The sequence below is a fragment of the Schistocerca serialis genome, chromosome 2 (assembly GCF_023864345.2).
Source record: "Schistocerca serialis cubense isolate TAMUIC-IGC-003099 chromosome 2, iqSchSeri2.2, whole genome shotgun sequence".
NCBI classification, from domain to species: domain Eukaryota; kingdom Metazoa; phylum Arthropoda; class Insecta; order Orthoptera; family Acrididae; genus Schistocerca; species Schistocerca serialis.
Window position 1 is genome coordinate 614652283 of NC_064639.1, and position 17735 is coordinate 614670017.

The following is a 17735-nucleotide window of genomic DNA, read 5'->3' on the forward strand; positions in this document are numbered from 1 at the left end:
TAACAACTCAAGGACCGAAACTCAACTGTACCATACACAGCTCAGATGATAGCGATTCACAGGGAATAATTTAAGGCTTAATCTTAAGAAGACTCATATCATGCTATTTCAAACAAGCAAAAATGACCTGATAGCACCAGATCTAATCATTAGTGGTCATATACTAAATTAAACATATTATGTAAAATTCCTTGAGGTCTAGTTGGATAACGTCCTAAAATGGAGTCGACATATACATAAACAAATTAATCAAAAGCGTGTTTTGCCCTCCGGATAATCCCGCATTTGTCGACCAAAAGAGAAAAGTGTTGGCTAATTTTGTGTATTTCCACTTTATGTTGTTTAATGGAATTATATTCTGCTCACGGCACAAAGCGTAAATATAGTGTTTCTTCAGCCGAAGCAAGCATTAAGAATACTGTGTGAAGTACATATCCGTACATCGTGTAGAAGCCCATTTAAGGATCTTTGAATTCCTACATTCACTTCCCAATACATTTACTCCTGTCAGTTGAACTGTGAGTTACACTGTCACAATACCTCATACAAGGTTCAAAGTTAAATACTCTTGCGGAAAGATATTCAAAAAGCTCCTGCCTAACATAAACCAAGAATTGGGAATTCCTACCAGTTCAAAAGAAAATAAAAACATCTCATCAACCCTCTTTCTACAAATCACCTTAATATCCAGATTAGAGGACTGAAATGTTTCGTTAGCTACATGACAAGTTCGTTGTAACGTTACTTTAAAAAGTAGCAATATGCTGCAAATAGGATTCATTGTTTACAAATGCAAGTACAAATTTTCTTTGATAAACGGCAGCTGTCTAGTATAACTAACAAAGCACTACCATTTTTCAAAGCAGCAGCTATCGTTCTCATCTGCTCGACTGCATTTAAATGCCATAAACATGAATACATTAATCAGTACAGCAATATATTAGTGTTAACATAGCAAGCACGCTAAGTTACTATGTTTTCCATGACATTTTTAGTGTATACCTTGACTCGTTTAACAATCCTGAAAGTTTACCTCCTGGATAAAACTTACGGCAGACGAAGAATGAATGAATGAATGAATGAATGAATGAATGAATGATCTACAATACTACTACAGACAGGAGAACGAGTTAAACTGTAACTTCCCAAAGATAATTATATAATAACCTCCCAACAGTAAAAAAAATATATAATTATATAATTCACATTCAGTGTAACTACCCAACAGATAAATTCCGTAACCTACCAGTAGTAAAAATGTGACTAACCTCCGAATTAAATTGTGGCTCACCTATAACCTTTCAATAATTGACTGTGAATTTAAACTGGTAAATTTTGGACGTCAGCAGCGCTGCGCCATGGCCCTGAAACATCATACTGAATAAAATCCTTACCTCGATAAGGTCGCCGGATAACGCATATATATCTGCTCCTGTAAGAAATTTTGCTGGCACAGCGCAGTGCAATGCTGGCCGATAGATTTGTCACGTATAAAAGGGAACAAATGACTTTTCTTCACAATAATCAGGGTGACCATGGACTGGAGAAATTATTAAATTCTTTAAATTAAGATGAATGATTGTCAAAAGCTAATTTTTATAAAAAAGATTATTATGAAGAGATTTTTTAAAACATTTACCTGGGACTTGATATAACAATACTACATATGCGTGAGGCTGCGTTTACCTTATATTATATCGCTCAGGCTCCGCCATCGCTCCCCACGACTGGCCCAGCCAACTCGATACACCAGACTGCTAGCAACTACTTACTCCTACTGCTACACAGTTCCTACTGCTGACAACACAGCTCTCTGGTCTGAGATTCTCTTATAGCTTACATATCGCAGGCAGCGCGTGAGCAATCCATCGAAATTACATCTGCTCGAGTGCGCTAGCAACAAATTCCTTAATCATGGACCGCTTACAATGTATACTGCTGTTCCGTTTCAAAGAATTTCGTGTTGTCGATCAGTTTTAGCTAGTAGATGTATTGTGTATGTCCAGTTCGTTAAACCTACAAGACCTCCATGAATTAATACTGAATGAGCTAAAATTATCATTTCTGCCCAAATTAACTGCTGCAAATTTTTGGAATGAAAGTAAGTAAGTTTTATCGTATCAGCGTTGCTGACTAAACAATATTTTAATCGTAAGACTGGCTGCATACCACTAACGCAGAAGATTAATATGCAAGTCATGTACATTTAATATTCACACCTGCCCTCACAACCTTAAGTTATGTAGCATCTGTTTCATTTACCCGATCACTAGTGTATGAGAGCTGAATGTTGTCACAATGGGAAGTTAAGTCCTGATTTGTCTCCCAATTTTTAAATGTCTCTTAAAACATAATTTTTGTAAGAAGCTTGGACTACCGTGTTTAATCTCCTAAACTATGAGAACCTACTAATGGTGAGCAAAGAGTGAATTCCCTTCAGAACATGATTTGCTACTGCAAAGACTTTCGCAGGATGGCAGTCGTAAGTTCGTTGCTCGCTAGCGAGATCGGCACTCAATAGAGAGCTGCCCAACACCACAATCGGGCAGCTCTGAAAAGTCGCGAACATCGGACACACCCCTCGTCACAGCTGCTTTCCACATGTGTAAGCACCAGGATTTCCAGTACTGCCGCCTTCCGAGCAATTAAATCCTAAACCGCCACTTCCTTTGAACGAGCTTCTCGCAACTCCTGGAGACAGACGCTCAAGTTACGAGTTGGTAGCTGAAAATCTCAAATACCAGAGGATCCGCCGGTTTTGGACGTAGTCAACTTTTTTTGCATGTTATGGAGACATGAGACGCCTAGCAACTTATGGATGCCTAGATCGCTTTTAAGGCGCGTAGGTGAGAGCTGACTAACTCTGAGAAATGTGAAGAACTGCCGAAACGTGTAAGAAAAGAAAAGAAAAACAATAAGCTGCCAGTAAAAATCTCGATCATTAGCAGAAGAGCGGAAGACTTCCGACCAACGTCTCGAAATTGGACGTAAGTGTGTCTCAGAGGGCGCATTTTGGACTGATCGAATGATTAAAAACCACACTTTAGAGAAGAGTATGTTTCATTCTATTTCAAGAGGTCTTTTGTCACCTAGTTGTGTTGTTTGTCTGAGTCTTTTATTTTCATCTTCGCCAAGTTACGGCCTGCTTCTAACGACTGACTTCATTCATGCACCAACTGACTTTCAGGCATGGTACACAGACGACTATACTGAAAAATATCTCTACAGTATGAGTTGATGCCACAGCTGCCTGTTGGCCCAACCAATGGCTAATTGAAGTTCCCCGACAGGAACTGCACTGATGTGTTGAAGTCCACTAATAAGCCTAAGCCAGCCGCGTGAAGAACAAAACAGGTCTTCCGCCCCTAAACTACGAGGGTTGTCCAGAAAGTAAGTTCCGTTCGGTCGCAAAATGGACACCACAGTGTAAACTCGACGAAGCTTTCCACAGATGTGTTGGGTAGTATGACCGTCGACCGCGTCAAGACGTTCTTTTCAGTTGTGAGCGCACTGTGAGCGAGTAAAGGTGCATGGAACAACAATGCCTCGCGCCAAGTAGGAGGTCCCGCTGGAAGCTTCGCCTTAATGAATGCAGCCCACCTAACACAACTGCCACGCACTTCCTTCTTCAAGGCAATTCTCAGCCGCACTCAGCGTAGAGAATTATCGTAAAAGCACAGGCGGCTGCCTTCTATGACGACGATGTCGGAAATTTGGTATAATACTCCGACAAATGTCTATGTCGTACCGGCGACTATGCCGAGAAGTATTTGGAAAGTGTAGCAAACTCAAGCAAATAAAATGTTTCTGATTTTCACTGTGGTGTCCATTTAGCGACCGATCGGAACTTACTTTCTGGACAACCCTCATACATTCGCAAGGTGACGGGGTCGCCGCCTCATCTGCGACCTAAGACTCCAGTGTCCGAGGCAGACCATAAGTTCCTCCACCTGTCCACAGGCAGCAGGGAACAGCCTGCACTTCATCAGCGAGAACAAGCAGCTTCATGATATGCGCCTCCACATGCTCACCACATCTCGCCCAGGCCAAAAACTCATGGATTTTCTGGGTACAAGTTAATTCCTTTTTTTTTTTTTTTTTTTACTGTAACATAACTTGGCCATTAATCGCTCTCCACCAAGGCAGTACCGAAGTGATCTCCCACCCCCGGCAGAACTATAAAAGTTTCGCCCTTACCCTTCTCAGAAAACTACCTTTCTAAAAATTATTCCCTGCAGAATTAACGAATTTTATAGCTTGGTAAGACTTGAGAGGTTCCACGTCCTCTTTTGCATGTCGCTTGTCATTTTCATCAATTTTATTAATGTTTTATGTCATTGCACGGTGGTAACAGGCCGAATAAGGTTATTGCAATGAGAGTATTTGCACTGAGAGCTCAAAATATTTTTCAATTGATTCCTATGCATGATGGGTTACTTCCCTGTGCGGCCTGTGCGAGGTGAGCACCGGAGGACGCGGCACACTGCGTTTCCGGTTGGGGACTGCACTTCTGCAAATATTGAGAGGGTCGTACATCAATAGGCTTAAGCGCCCAGCGGAACGATTGACGTCAGTCGAGTTTCACCTACTGTATGCAGGGCGAAACGACCTGCGAGACGTCTGAGTGTCGCCGCAGTTTATGTGTTTACCGATCCAGCGCATGCAGAACAAAGACTGCTGGCACCCACTGACTGAATTGTCCTCATGATTCTGAAAATACTTATAGACTGTGCCCTGCTGGGCGCGACTGTCTAGCGCCAGATGGCCGGTGGTCTAGTCATGTTGTCTTCTTAGCTGGTCAGGTGGCAAGTTCAGTGCCCTGAGTTGAATAGCAGAGGCATGATTGGTCAACTTAAACTGTGGCTAGTTGACGTCATAAAGCCCTGCTCGAAATTCCAAGGAACAGTCGCTATTGGCGCCAATGATGTTCTGAGACGGTGTGGGGGAATTTTGGAATCAGCACTGAATGCTGATTCCCAGTTTTCGAGGACAGTAGGGAGTAGAGCAATGTTGGTTTCGCTCTTGCATTGTGCAGCCGCATGGCATTCGGGATCTGATCTTCGTCGTAGTCGGATGGTCTTGCGACTTAGTCGCACTTTTTCGGCAGAACTTAGAATTCTCGGAGAGCCTTCGAGGGCAGTAGTTGAAACAGAGTTTCTGCACAGCAGAAGTAGGCACCTACATCATCAGAACGTTGCCTACCGACGACGTGCTGCAGATTTCAGGTCTGATACAGTATTTTGCGGCTTCGGCATTGTAGGACCTATCATTTTTGTACTGAATCCCTCAGCAGCACTCTCGCTCGCTTTACTACAAGTCCACCTTGCTTGTTTCTCCATATGATCCCATTTGAACTCTCACTACTAATCGAAATACTGCATTATAGTTGGGAGAGTAATATTTGATTCATTAGCACCCCCAGTCATTATCGTCAATCTATTACATCACAAAGAGTAGGAACCCCTTGTCCTCGAGCCGAATATTCTCATAATAGTTATGTATAACCTCCCCTAAAGCCTACTGCATGTATTGACAATCAAGTACGTTTGTGTTCTGATTTATAATAAATCACATTGTAATATTTTATCCGCATATCATTTCATATATAGATGCAGAATCTCATTTCCTGTAGTTTTTTATGATAAAATTTCGCTTTTTTTTACTGAGTAGATAATGATTTTTATTAAATTATTGTGAGTGTGCACTCCTTATTTTACCAATTAGCAGGGTCCACCATCAATTCCTTTCGTTACCGTTGCACACATAATCAATTAGGTGGTAGGTAAGGAGGGGGTGGAGTGCATGTCCAGTTCTCATGGAAAATTCTCCAGAATTAAACTGGTACAAACTCTTCTCCACCCCGACACATTGCAGACTATTTAGTAAAAATATTGCTTTCTTCAAAAATACTGCCCACATCAAATTAAGAGCATCATAACAATTAAAAATACTTCCTGAAAAGTGTAAAGTAAAACAAAATCAATACATTTTTCTTTATGGCAGCTACTGCACAACGCCCTCAGTTTGATCTATAACGAAGAACACATTTTACTTGCTTTCAAAAATTATTAATAGTGCTTAAATTATTACTTAGAAACAAAAGAAAAAGTTTCATCACATTCGACTCTATATGGAACCAGTGTGTTCTCCGTTGTGTTATTTAAACTGAGAAACTTAGTCACTAACAATCTGTTTATTGCAGATCTAGCTACATTTCAGTAATGTGTGGCTGTCACCAGTGCTAAAAACATAAAATAATACATTGCGATAAGAAACATCCAAGAATCAAAACAACCATGTTAAGGCGATCTTCCAGCCTCCTACGGATATTGTAGCCTTACTCCGATCTGTGAAGGATGATTGATTGCTTCGTAAGACGTGTGTGTATCAGGTTCCCTTCAGAAATTATGATAAGTCATACACAGGTCAGACAACATGCACCGTTCATGAGAGGTGCGTGGGACACCGAAGATACGCCCTTACTACAGCCAGGGAAGACAACTATGGCAGAACATTGTATAGATACTTTAAAATATCCAAACGGGAAGCCGTGCCAACGCTCTTCGTCAGCTGTGACACCTGGTACTTGAAAGCAGACATTTCGCCAACAGTCCTCGCTGTATCAGTTTTTCTGTTGTATTTGGCAATATACTCGGCTGTACATTTTTCTAGAGCTTGCATTCAAGCGTTTCCAGTCAGGAAATTAAAGTCAAATAATATGGTATGCTAAATGTGAGATCTGTTCTTCATTTCATTTATTATTCTATGAGATACTTTGAGGCACTCTAGCCCAAAAGTCTCGATACAGAACTCGGTCATCAGGAATCGGCCAGATTGGATGCCACCGGTCTACTCTTGTGTTTGCCTCAGCACCTGCTCGCCGACATTTGAGATCATGCAACACAATAGCGAAGTAGCTGCAAAAACGCCATTGATGAACATGGCGAGTTGTTCAGGCGGCAGCCGTGTCAACCAAGGACTTTTTTGCCACATAAAACATGTTGGCCACAGACGTGTGTTCATCAGTAGGCGTTTTATTTTTTATGCTATTTCGACGAAACGACATTGTAGAAATGACACTCAGGCAACACCCTGGGTTTACAATCGCGAGCCGAGGGAAAGTCTTCTTCTTGTAGGCAGACGACGGGAACACAAGGGGGGTCTCCTGCTTAATACCTAGCGCGCATTTTTTGTTATCTCTGGTTAATTGTTTCTGCCCCCTCTGTGCCTGTATCGTCATCCCCTCGGTACGGCTTAGCTTGCGACAACAGTCAGGCACCAAATTACGAAGGCAGCAGGTGAAGAGTACGAGCTATTACTCGAAATTCTTTAGTTACTTACCTCAAATCCAGAAGACAACTTACTGACAACCCAACTGTTAAATTTCCAGGCATTCATCACTCGAGAGAAGAGTGGGTACAGTTTACCAGGTAATCGACTGCAGAAAGTATGGGCAAATTCTTTGCACTGACGGTACGTGTGACTGTCATAATAGTCAGACGATGAGCCACAATGTAAATGAGTGCCTTAACATCAAGGATCTACACGAATCATCCAACAAGGTTCTACGATGGATAGAGTCTTCCTCCATTCATGTGTAGTCTGCACCGTTTGATATTTATATAGAGTAAGTATTTGCAGATCTGTATATTTTTCTTAAATGTGTATTGGATTTTTTGTAATCGACGAATGTGCTAATAATGATAAAAGTTACTTATCTGGATATGTAACAATGGTGCTTGTATCAACTGTCAAAGTAACAGCTTGAGAACTATCTACTATAGGTGACTGCAAGCTATATTTCACTTCACATGCTTCCCATTTTTCGGGCAAGATTGAAGCCAGTTGTAGGAAGGAAGGAACGTGAGTGTTTAACGTTCCGTCAGGAGTTGGCCGTTGGGGACAGCGTTCGACGTACTCTGTCAATCCTGAGCTAAAAATCTACAGCACCAAATCCAGTACCTACATCTCCGTTTCCAACTTATTCATTTATCCAACTTGTGATACTCGCCACTGTTACAAGCCATGTACAACAGCGTTTCATAAGCGCACAAAGTGCCACTTCTCTGTCAGCTAATGATTCCGATTTGTGGACTTATCATCACCACATCAGCCAGGACCTAGTAGCTATCCTTTCCTTTCAGTTTGGCAGTGAAACCATGTCCCTAAAATACTTGCCTGCTGTGTGATTGCCCTCTATCTATGTGTTCCAATCAATCACACTTTTTCTCTTGCTACAAAATTAACATTCAGCTTTAAAGAAATGTGAGCCCAGTGCGTTGGATATCATGATGTAGTCCATAGACCTTCAACAGTGAGTGATCCACAAATAATTTCTAAATATGTGATACAGATTGTGGAATGAAGAAATACCGCTGTGGATTGCTTGAGTGAGGCGTGAGAAGCAATATTTCCTGGGTTTTGCACGACATTTATCTACGCAGACTCGCAAATTTTCCTGATACAAATCACTTTCTCATCAGAACAGTCTTGCAAACGATTATAACACTGCACAGTTGTTAAAAGCTCGAGCATGTCCTTGCCATTCAGCTGTTACAATCACTGAAACGAAGATACGATTATGAATTACTTCGACGTTACCGTCCATTATCCATGAATGAGACGTTTAATTACAGACGCGTGACAAGTAACGTCCCCTTAGGAAGCATGGAGATTTCCGCGATGGTGTGACTTGCGTGGTTCAACGATTCAGATAGACATACAATAAGTGCAACCTCAACGGAGGTGTATCTATGGAGAGGCCAGACTGGCATATTGTGTTGAAGAGGGGCATCAGGCTTTCTTGTAGTGTCGGGGACAGCAGTCTGGATGATTGATCTGGCATTGTAACATTAGCCAGTACGGCTCTGCTGTGTTGGTCCTGCGAATAGCTGAAAGAAAGAGGGAAGTGCAGCCGTTTTATTTCTCGAGGGCATGCTATTTTTACGTTTTTTAGGGCCTTAACAGCTTGTAGCGGTAATGCCGACCATCTTAAATGGCAATCGATGCTAACGCTATACATCTGCTAGGAATTTTTGAGAAAGTTGACCTTGAGATTATCTAATGGAAACTGAACAATCAAACTAGTATTCGTTTCCGAAACACTCAGAGTATAACTAATAGGTGGGTCAGGAACAGCCGTTCTCCCACCACAAAAGCAAGCTGTAACATTACACATTGGTATCGGTCGACAGCCTAATTAGTCATTCTTGTGTCAAGAAATATAATAAAGCAAAAGGCAGAGCTAAGACTAACCTAAGTTTCCTTGCCACATCTCTTTTTTTTATACCCGTTCGACTACCACCTTGCAGATCAATGTACTACTGACTTGAAAATCAGACATACAAACGGACAATGAGATACCAGACAGTAACATATCCCTCTCAACAACAAGTACCTTAAATGAACTAGATGCAGCAGTTTATGGAACCAATCACCAACACACATGAAACTAGAAGCAATAATGAACATGGAAGAGCATGAAATGATCCTGATTTATATCAGGGGCTCTGTTAATGATCATACTCTGTAACATCAATGCTTAATACAGGGTCTCTATGCCTGTGCATTAACCAACTTACATTAGAATAGCTAACACAATAAATATTTATTTCTTTAAACTCGGTTTGAAGCAATTAAACAAAAAGCAAATCTAACTACACTGGCTTTGAAGGAGTCCTTGCTTTGGTTCATTATTAATTATGTAAAGCACAATAAACTATAACTCTTTAAATGACAAATGTGGTTTGATAAGCAGTATTTTAACCTACTCAAAATACAGTACGAGTCACTAACTGTTGCCACCTATAATAACTCCGAAAATATGATAGTAGCTGAAAAGTGTGTGGAACAAATGGTGCCTGTGACAACGTTGGCCATTATATGATGTTGGTTTTTTGTTCCTAGGTAGGGTCGCGTCAGAGATTTGAAGGTCAACTTTGTTTTTTTAAACGGGATGCTATAGTTCGGATAGCTGGATAGCGGCTATGCAGACGAATCCAATGATGTGTAACAGTAAGGTCTTTGAAGGTCAGGGAAGGTCATAATGGTGGCATGAACGTCCATTTGCAGAAGGTGTTCGAAGTGATGACCATTGGTATCAACATAGTGCTGCAATCTTCTTATCATGGATTGTATGGTATTCCTTATCACTTTGTCACTTACTGATGCACATACTCTGACAATTCTCTCTCGTATATCGTGCAAACAGTAAATATTCGCTGAATACGGCGTACCCATCTAACGTGCCATTGACATGTAAACGCCATTCGACGGTTTCGCAATACAACACTAATAGGAACGGTAAGTCTAGTATCGTCGAATCAAGCGAATGTAAATGATGTATTCCTTCGAAGAACAAGTCGATATGCTTCTCATTTACGGAGAATGCCAGCAAAATTCAGTGAGAGCTAGAGACTTATACACTGAAAGGTATCCTCAACGCACTCACTCTACACGTCGTACATCTAAATATGTGTGTGATAAATTGAGAACAACGGATCTTTAACGCATCGGAAACATATCCGGCAAAGGGAAGTTACTAATGAGGAAACGGAAATTGGTACTCTGCCACATTGTTCGAGATCCTTGTGTTAGTTCGCTTCAAATCGCATGGGAATCTGGCATGAGCCACAGGATTGTTGTTCGTGTCCTGTATCGCCATAAATGTCATGCTTACCATGTCATTCTCCACCAAGAATTAACTGGTACGGGTTGTATGCGTCGCATTTAATTCTGCCAATGGGCTCCAGTTCAGATTCAGAGAGATGACACATTTATTAATTTGACTTTATTTGCTGACGAGGCTACATTCACGAACCATGGAAACGTTAATTTGCATAGCATGCATTATTGTGCAACTGAAAATCCATGTTTGTTGCAGAAAGTTGCACACCAAAAACCGTGGTCTGTGAATGTATGGTGTGGACTTCTGGAGGATAGAATTATAGGCCCCTATTTCATCGAAGGAAATCTGAATGGTAGGAAGTACACCATATTCCTGCAAGAAATATTAGGTCTGTTACTGGAAGAAATACCTTTAGGAACAAGGAACAGAATGTGGTATCAACACGATGGGTGTCCGGCACATTTTTCGCTGATGGCTAGAAATGAGTTGCAGAGACAATTCCCAAATCGCTCGATTGGACGCGGAAGAGATGTGTCGTGACCGGCTCGTTCGCCAGACTTGACGCCTCTGGATTTTTCTTGTGGGGATTCGTAAAAGACATTGTTTATAAAAACGTTCCAACTACACCTGAAGATATGCAAGAGAGAATTGTCAGGGCATGTGCTTCGATAATTGCAAAAGTGATAAGGAATACCACGCAATCCATGATAAGAAGATTGCAGCACTGCATTGATACCAATAGTCATCACTTCGAACACCTTCTGTAAATGGAAGTTCATGCCACCTTTGTGACCTTCTCTGACCTTCAAAGACCTTACTGTTACACATCATTGGATTCGTCTAGATAGCCGCTATCAGAAAACAAGTACAAAACTATAGCATCCCGTTTAAAAAAACAAAGTTGACCTTCATATCCCTGAAGCAACCCCACCTAGCAACGAAAAACCAACGTCATATTATGGCCGCCGTTGTCCCATGCAACTTTTGTCCCACAAACTTTACAGCTCCTATCATACTTTCGGAGTTATTCTTGGTGCAATAGTTAGTGATTCACCCTGTATAACTGGCTATGCAAATGCAATACTACATTAAATTCAAGTTCAAACACTTTCTCATGAAATGTATACTGAGAAAACTTCGGAACTCTGATCAATTTAAGAAAGTGACTGCAGATTGATTTAAAATTGCACTGGAAGTGGAGTATTTCTCAGACTATAAAACTGAACTTTAAACACTGCAGCTCCACACATTGGAAAGCAATCATAACTATTTTTACAGCTGCCGAATAAGTCTTTCCATAATAAATTAGGACACTCGGAGTTACATTCACTAGGATAGGATTCCTGTCCAGGTTTGTGATTTGGGATAATTACGGATGAAAGATAGAGTTTTTAACACCAAGATTATTATTAAAATCAACAAAATTTCACAAATACCTGGTCCATTTACAGAGTGCCAAATATAAACAATTTAGTGGAAGGCTGATGGTACTGGTGGCTTAACTTGCAGTGGCTATCAACATGGTGGCGATGGAGTCACGGCAGTACTGTTGGCCTCGCCCTATTACTGATCTTCTTGGCGTCGGAATTATAGTTTTATAGGGCCAAAAACCATGCCATGATAATAGTATCACCAAATTTAGCATCCATAAATACTGCTCTTAAGCTCTTCTGGCCTCAAAGCTCCATAAATATGAGCCACAATGATGCTAGTGAGGTGCTAACCACAGCACTGCTCAGCCCAGACTCCTTACCTGTTACGATGGACGAGTTGCCACTTGCGCTCCAACCGCACCTTTTCCTCTCCTCCAGGATACTTCCGTAGCTGCGGGACTTACCCACATCTTTTACATTCAATCCTACGTTCCCTAACTGTGGACCAAGACATTTACAGTACATTACATAACAATCATTCCAATAGTTATTTAAATTCACAAGCATGATTCAAACAACATTGTTCAAAAGTTCACATAACTTAAATATGTATAAATAGTCAAAGAATTTACATGAGAGATACAACGCTCTACATAAGCAACACTACAAACTGACATAGAAATATCGATACAGATACAAAGTAGCGAAAATAGGTGTTTCAGGCTTCTGCTACATTTTATAAATTTTGTTATCCACATTTCTTGCATCTACCGTAATTTATAAGTTATTTTTGTGCGTTGTTTCTCTTTCTGTATAACGAACATTTTCATAGTTCGGGCGCAAGAACTTGTCTCCCATTAAAGTCGCCTTTAGTTTTGCCAAGAAACTCTCACGGTTTCTGACAGGCTTCTATCACTGATTATCCTTAGCCCTCTTGTTCAGCACTAGAAATAAGCATCCCTACTAGCGGCCAGAATGATAGACCCCAGACATCGGAATCACGTTTATTTTGGTCGGTTAGAAACATAAGAAGGAGAGCCAAAATACGTAAAAAAGATAATGGCTCACCTTATACAGCCTACCTAACAAAGTTATACAACGCCACAAGCAATGTGAATACATTACTTGATCAAAAGTACCCGACACTTATTGCTGGGTATCATTATCGGGCGTGGCTATCATTCATCTGTATGACGGCTTCAACTCTGTTGGGCACAATTTCATTGAGGCGTCTGATTGTATGCGGAGGAATGGAACCCCTTTTTTATTCAAAAATCGAAATCAGATGTTGGACGCTGAGCTCTGGAAGCGAAATCGATGTTCTAATCTCAAAGCTGTTCCACTTGGTTCAGATCAGGACTATGGCCTGGCCAGCCCGTTTCTGGAATGTCCAAGATGCTGGGTTATGACATGGTGGATTTTCGTGCTGATACACAGAATCTTCGTCTCGGAACTGTTGCTCTACTATAGGCAATACGCAGTCCTATAAAATGTGTTCATATACTTCCACATTTAGCGTTTTCTTAAGTGCAATAAACAGCCACCCCGTAACCACGAAAAACACCTCCAACCGTAACAACACCTCCTCTGTACTTCACTGTTAGCACTGCACGTCATTCAGGTAAGGTTCTACAGGCATTCGCCAAAGGCAAACCCTTCCATTAGGTTGCCAAAGAGTATAGAGTGATTCATCACTGCGAATCATTCGTTTCCAGTATACACTATCCAATGGTGTCTCTCTTTACACCACCTCAAGCGTCGCTTAGTCTAGATTAGACCACATAAATGTGTGGTTTATAAGGAGCCATTCTTTTTAACTCCGTTCGCACACTCATTGTGCTAGCTGGACTGCCTGTAGCACTCTGGAGCTCACGAGTGTTTCTTTCCTTTCATTTCCGCCAGTACACGAGGTGCCTGCCTGGCCTTGGTTCAGCTGTGGTTCTTTCTCCCCGTGTCCACTTCACATTCACACGACCAATAGTCGACTTCGGCAGCTTTAGACGTATTTGTTACTCAGGTAACATCCAACGAATGGTCCACTTCGAAGTCACTGGTCTCTCCGGACCAACTCATTCTGCCGTTACGGCTTCTCTACTGACAACACAATACTCCCCACATCCTCATGTACTGGCGGGCCCATATCCCGTGACATCTAGTATTCAATTCCGCATTACGTAGAGTTGTGCCGGATATTTCTGATCAAATAGTGCAAGCATTACACGTAGCCCAAAAAGTGTACATCTGTTAATACATTTTGATTTTTCCTTCCTTTTTCCTTCTTTGCCTTTTTCTGTTTTAAGTCATCCTCAGTTACTATTCACTGTGTATAAATTTTACTTTATTCATAGCTAATTTCGTCTGTAACAAGTTTCCCGGAGAGAGCATCGCTACAGGGAAAGCGGATGCAACGCCTAAGGTAGCGTCGGGCGGGTAACATAACGAGCAGGGGCCGGACCGTTGGCGCTGGCCTTGTCTAGCGCGGAGGCATTGAACAGCGGTGGGCGCTGCCCGCTAACGGACGGCGCCGCTCGTATTTACTGGCTGGCGGCTCCTTTGAGGCTGACCAGAGCAGCACGCTGCTCTCTACTGCTTTATATCCAACACAGTCGACGACGATTACATGTGAGAACGAGATAGCCTCGGGAACTGCTTCCCACACGGTACACTAAATAAATGCCTCTGTAGCTACTGTGTGCCGACGGTTCCTTCTGTGTAACTTCAATATCGTAATGAGAGTAGATACTTTTCTTAGAAAAAGACTACAACCTGAGGCCCCACAGCCCGTCCGCGTTACCCCATTGAAGAGGGGTGCGCCTCGAGGAGAGGTGTAATGTCCACGAACACTGAAGTGCGCACCACTGGACTCGAAAGATGTCCGAAGGCTTTCAGCGGTGTCTCATTTACATTTACATTTATATCCTGGGAGCCACTGAACGGTGTGTGGCCGTGTATACATAGTGTTTCTAAATAATGTTTCTCCTTCTTTTCCAGAAAGAATGGTTTCTGTGCCGGTCTGTAGGACTTTAAATCAATCTCATTGTCACAGGAGATGTACTTTGGCTTGACTCGTACTGACAAATGGCTCAAATGGCTATAAGCACTATGGGACTTAACATCTGAGATCATCAGTCCCTTAGACTTAGAACTACTTAAACCTAACTAACCTAAGAACATCACACACATCCAGGATTCGAACCTGCGACCGTAGCAGCAACGCGGTTCCGGACTGAAGAGCCTAGAACCACTCGGTCACAGCGTTGTACTGACACGAATGCTCTCGGGATTCCAAGAACAAGCCTCTCCGCAATGTGAGATGCCATTTTGCGTCTCTTATTAAGCTGTGTTGAGCAGTATTGTGACTTCTTGCACGTTCGAAGTTGAGCGATTCTGTGACGATCTCAGACGGACTAAAAAGTCCATGAGGAATCGCGCAGCACTTGATTCAATCTTCCCGACCTCTTCCGTTTACGCTAGTTGGCAACGGTGCCAGAGCAACGAAGAGCACTAACAGAAAGGTAAAACTTTCTGGTTCCTGGGTGTATTATACTTCTTTATGGTCGTTACGGTAAATGTCGCTATGACATCTGCTTTCGCCAAGACAAGATTTGTGATTGCTCTACCTTCATTTTCTCTGGACAGATATTGCTAGATACTTGACGGTCGTGACTGATGACACTAATTGATCGCATCACGCGCAAATAAACGATACTGTATCTTTTCACCTACTTACGTGCATTACATTACATTTATTTTCAGTGACCATCTGCTTTGCATAAAACGCCAGTCTTTCTACCTTTTGTAACAATCTTTTAACGACGTGATATTTCCGTGTACAACCGCATCGTCTGTAAACAGCGTCAGAGAGCTGCAACAGTTTGCTACCAAGACGTTTATGTACGCTATATCCTAAACTGTAACAGTCATATCACACTTCCTTGACGCAGGACAGACGCTACTTTCTCCTGCCACTGTGACACAATCATGAAGATTTACCTGCTGAGTTCTGTTTGCTACGAACTCTTCAGTCTACATCCCTACCTGGTTTAATTCCGTAAGCAAGTATTTTGTATACTTACAGACGGAGTGGAGCTGTATTAAATTGTTTCTGGGGTCAAGAAACACATCATCAACGAAGAGTCCGTTATCTATAGCCTCCTGAATTTCCTGAACGTAAATTCGTTTTCACAATCGATACCTGCGGGAAATCGCGTTGAAGCCTATGGAAAAACTTTTCGACCTCCAAACAAAATCCCCTTCCGTAAGAATAAAATACATACCATGATTACACAGAAAATTGACCACAGTGAGATAGGTGTGCAGTTCTGAGTATTTGTTTGAAGTCTCCAGCGACTTGTGTTTCTCTCCAATCACGTGGAGTGCACACTTTGTCAGCGGTCTGCCCTCTTTTACATTTTGTTTTGTTAGTGCAGGTAAAACTGAAAATGCCTTGAATTGGAATAGTTATGCCTTAACGTAGGCAAGTCCATAACCCATGGAACGCAATCTCACTGTAACATGAAAGTTAACTCAGCACAACAAACTTACAGTAATAGCACAATAGTAAAGGAACAGGTATAACATCAGTAAATTGAACACAAGTGTACATTAAATGTCATCTCTAATATTCCATCAACATTGAATGCCTTTTGGCAGCTCAACGTTTAGCCAGTCGCGGTGCGCTAGAGATGTAAAGTCCGTTTTGTGATTATAACAGTCAAATACAAAACAGTCAACATACACGCTTCTGTAGAATCACATTTCCCGTAAAATGAGTGCAGAGAAAGAGAGCACGTAATGTTTAGAATTTTGGGTGCTATTTATCATATGAAATATTCGAGAAAATTACCAAATGCATCAGCTATCAGACACAAATGATGCGTTTCGCAACACGCGATGATGTAATGGCGGCAGAATAAAAGTTATGCAGATGCATTTAAATACCGAGTAAATGACCAGGGTAGTAGAAATGAGAGAGAATATTTAATTTCATTGTCGCATAAGAAATTCAAGAATCAGGTGACCAGAGTAACTCATGACCTGTAAGCATCACAAAGGCACGTACTAGGCAAGCCAGGTATGCAAACTTCACTTAAACAAGTATTTATAAATGACGCAAAATACTTAACTAACTAACCTCAAGGGAGAGTGACTGAGTTGACTGCACTATTCTTCAGATTAAATGACAAAATTCAGACTCTGTGCCAAGTCTCGTTGCTACTGACCTGCCATCATTAGACTTAAATTGTTTTCCACTCCTATTTATTCCTTCATTTGTTATATTTCTAACAGCAAGGCCATCGAATTTGATACTGTGTTGTAATCTTCTTCGGTGAAGTAATTTCTTCTAAATCAGAAATTAATTTAAAATGTAGCCTACAGGACTTCTAAAACACGCCACAGTTTATCGTTTTCTATTCTCCAGGCCTGAATGTTTGCTCTGGTCTTTTGTATTCACTTTTTGACCCTCCCGCAGAGAATAAATCTTGTCCTTCTTAAATTTTCCCTCAAAACTATTAATCACTGGTCCATTTGTATCCTATGGTTTACGTGTACTATCTCTGTAACCATGACTGAAAAATGTAGGGCCTCTTAGTTACCAGAAGATATAATATGTTTCTATAGCGAGTGGGTCATCTAGCCAATTGCTAAAGTAGTCATCAGGAAACACGTTTAGTAAACACTGTGTCTCCTAAATAATTATCCCTCGCTCCCACACAAAATCCATAGTTCTCCCA

General features: G+C 41.5%; 1 long non-coding RNA gene across 1 annotated transcript in view; it reads right to left on the bottom strand.

The window, feature by feature from the left end:
* Positions 1 to 12010: 12010 nt before the first annotated feature.
* LOC126457662 (uncharacterized) overlaps positions 12011 to 17735 on the bottom strand; it is a 45581-nt gene continuing 39856 nt past the window's right edge. The window contains exon 2 of the long non-coding RNA XR_007585497.1: positions 12011 to 12498. This is a non-coding gene — a long non-coding RNA (uncharacterized LOC126457662). The remainder of the gene's footprint in view (positions 12499 to 17735) is intronic.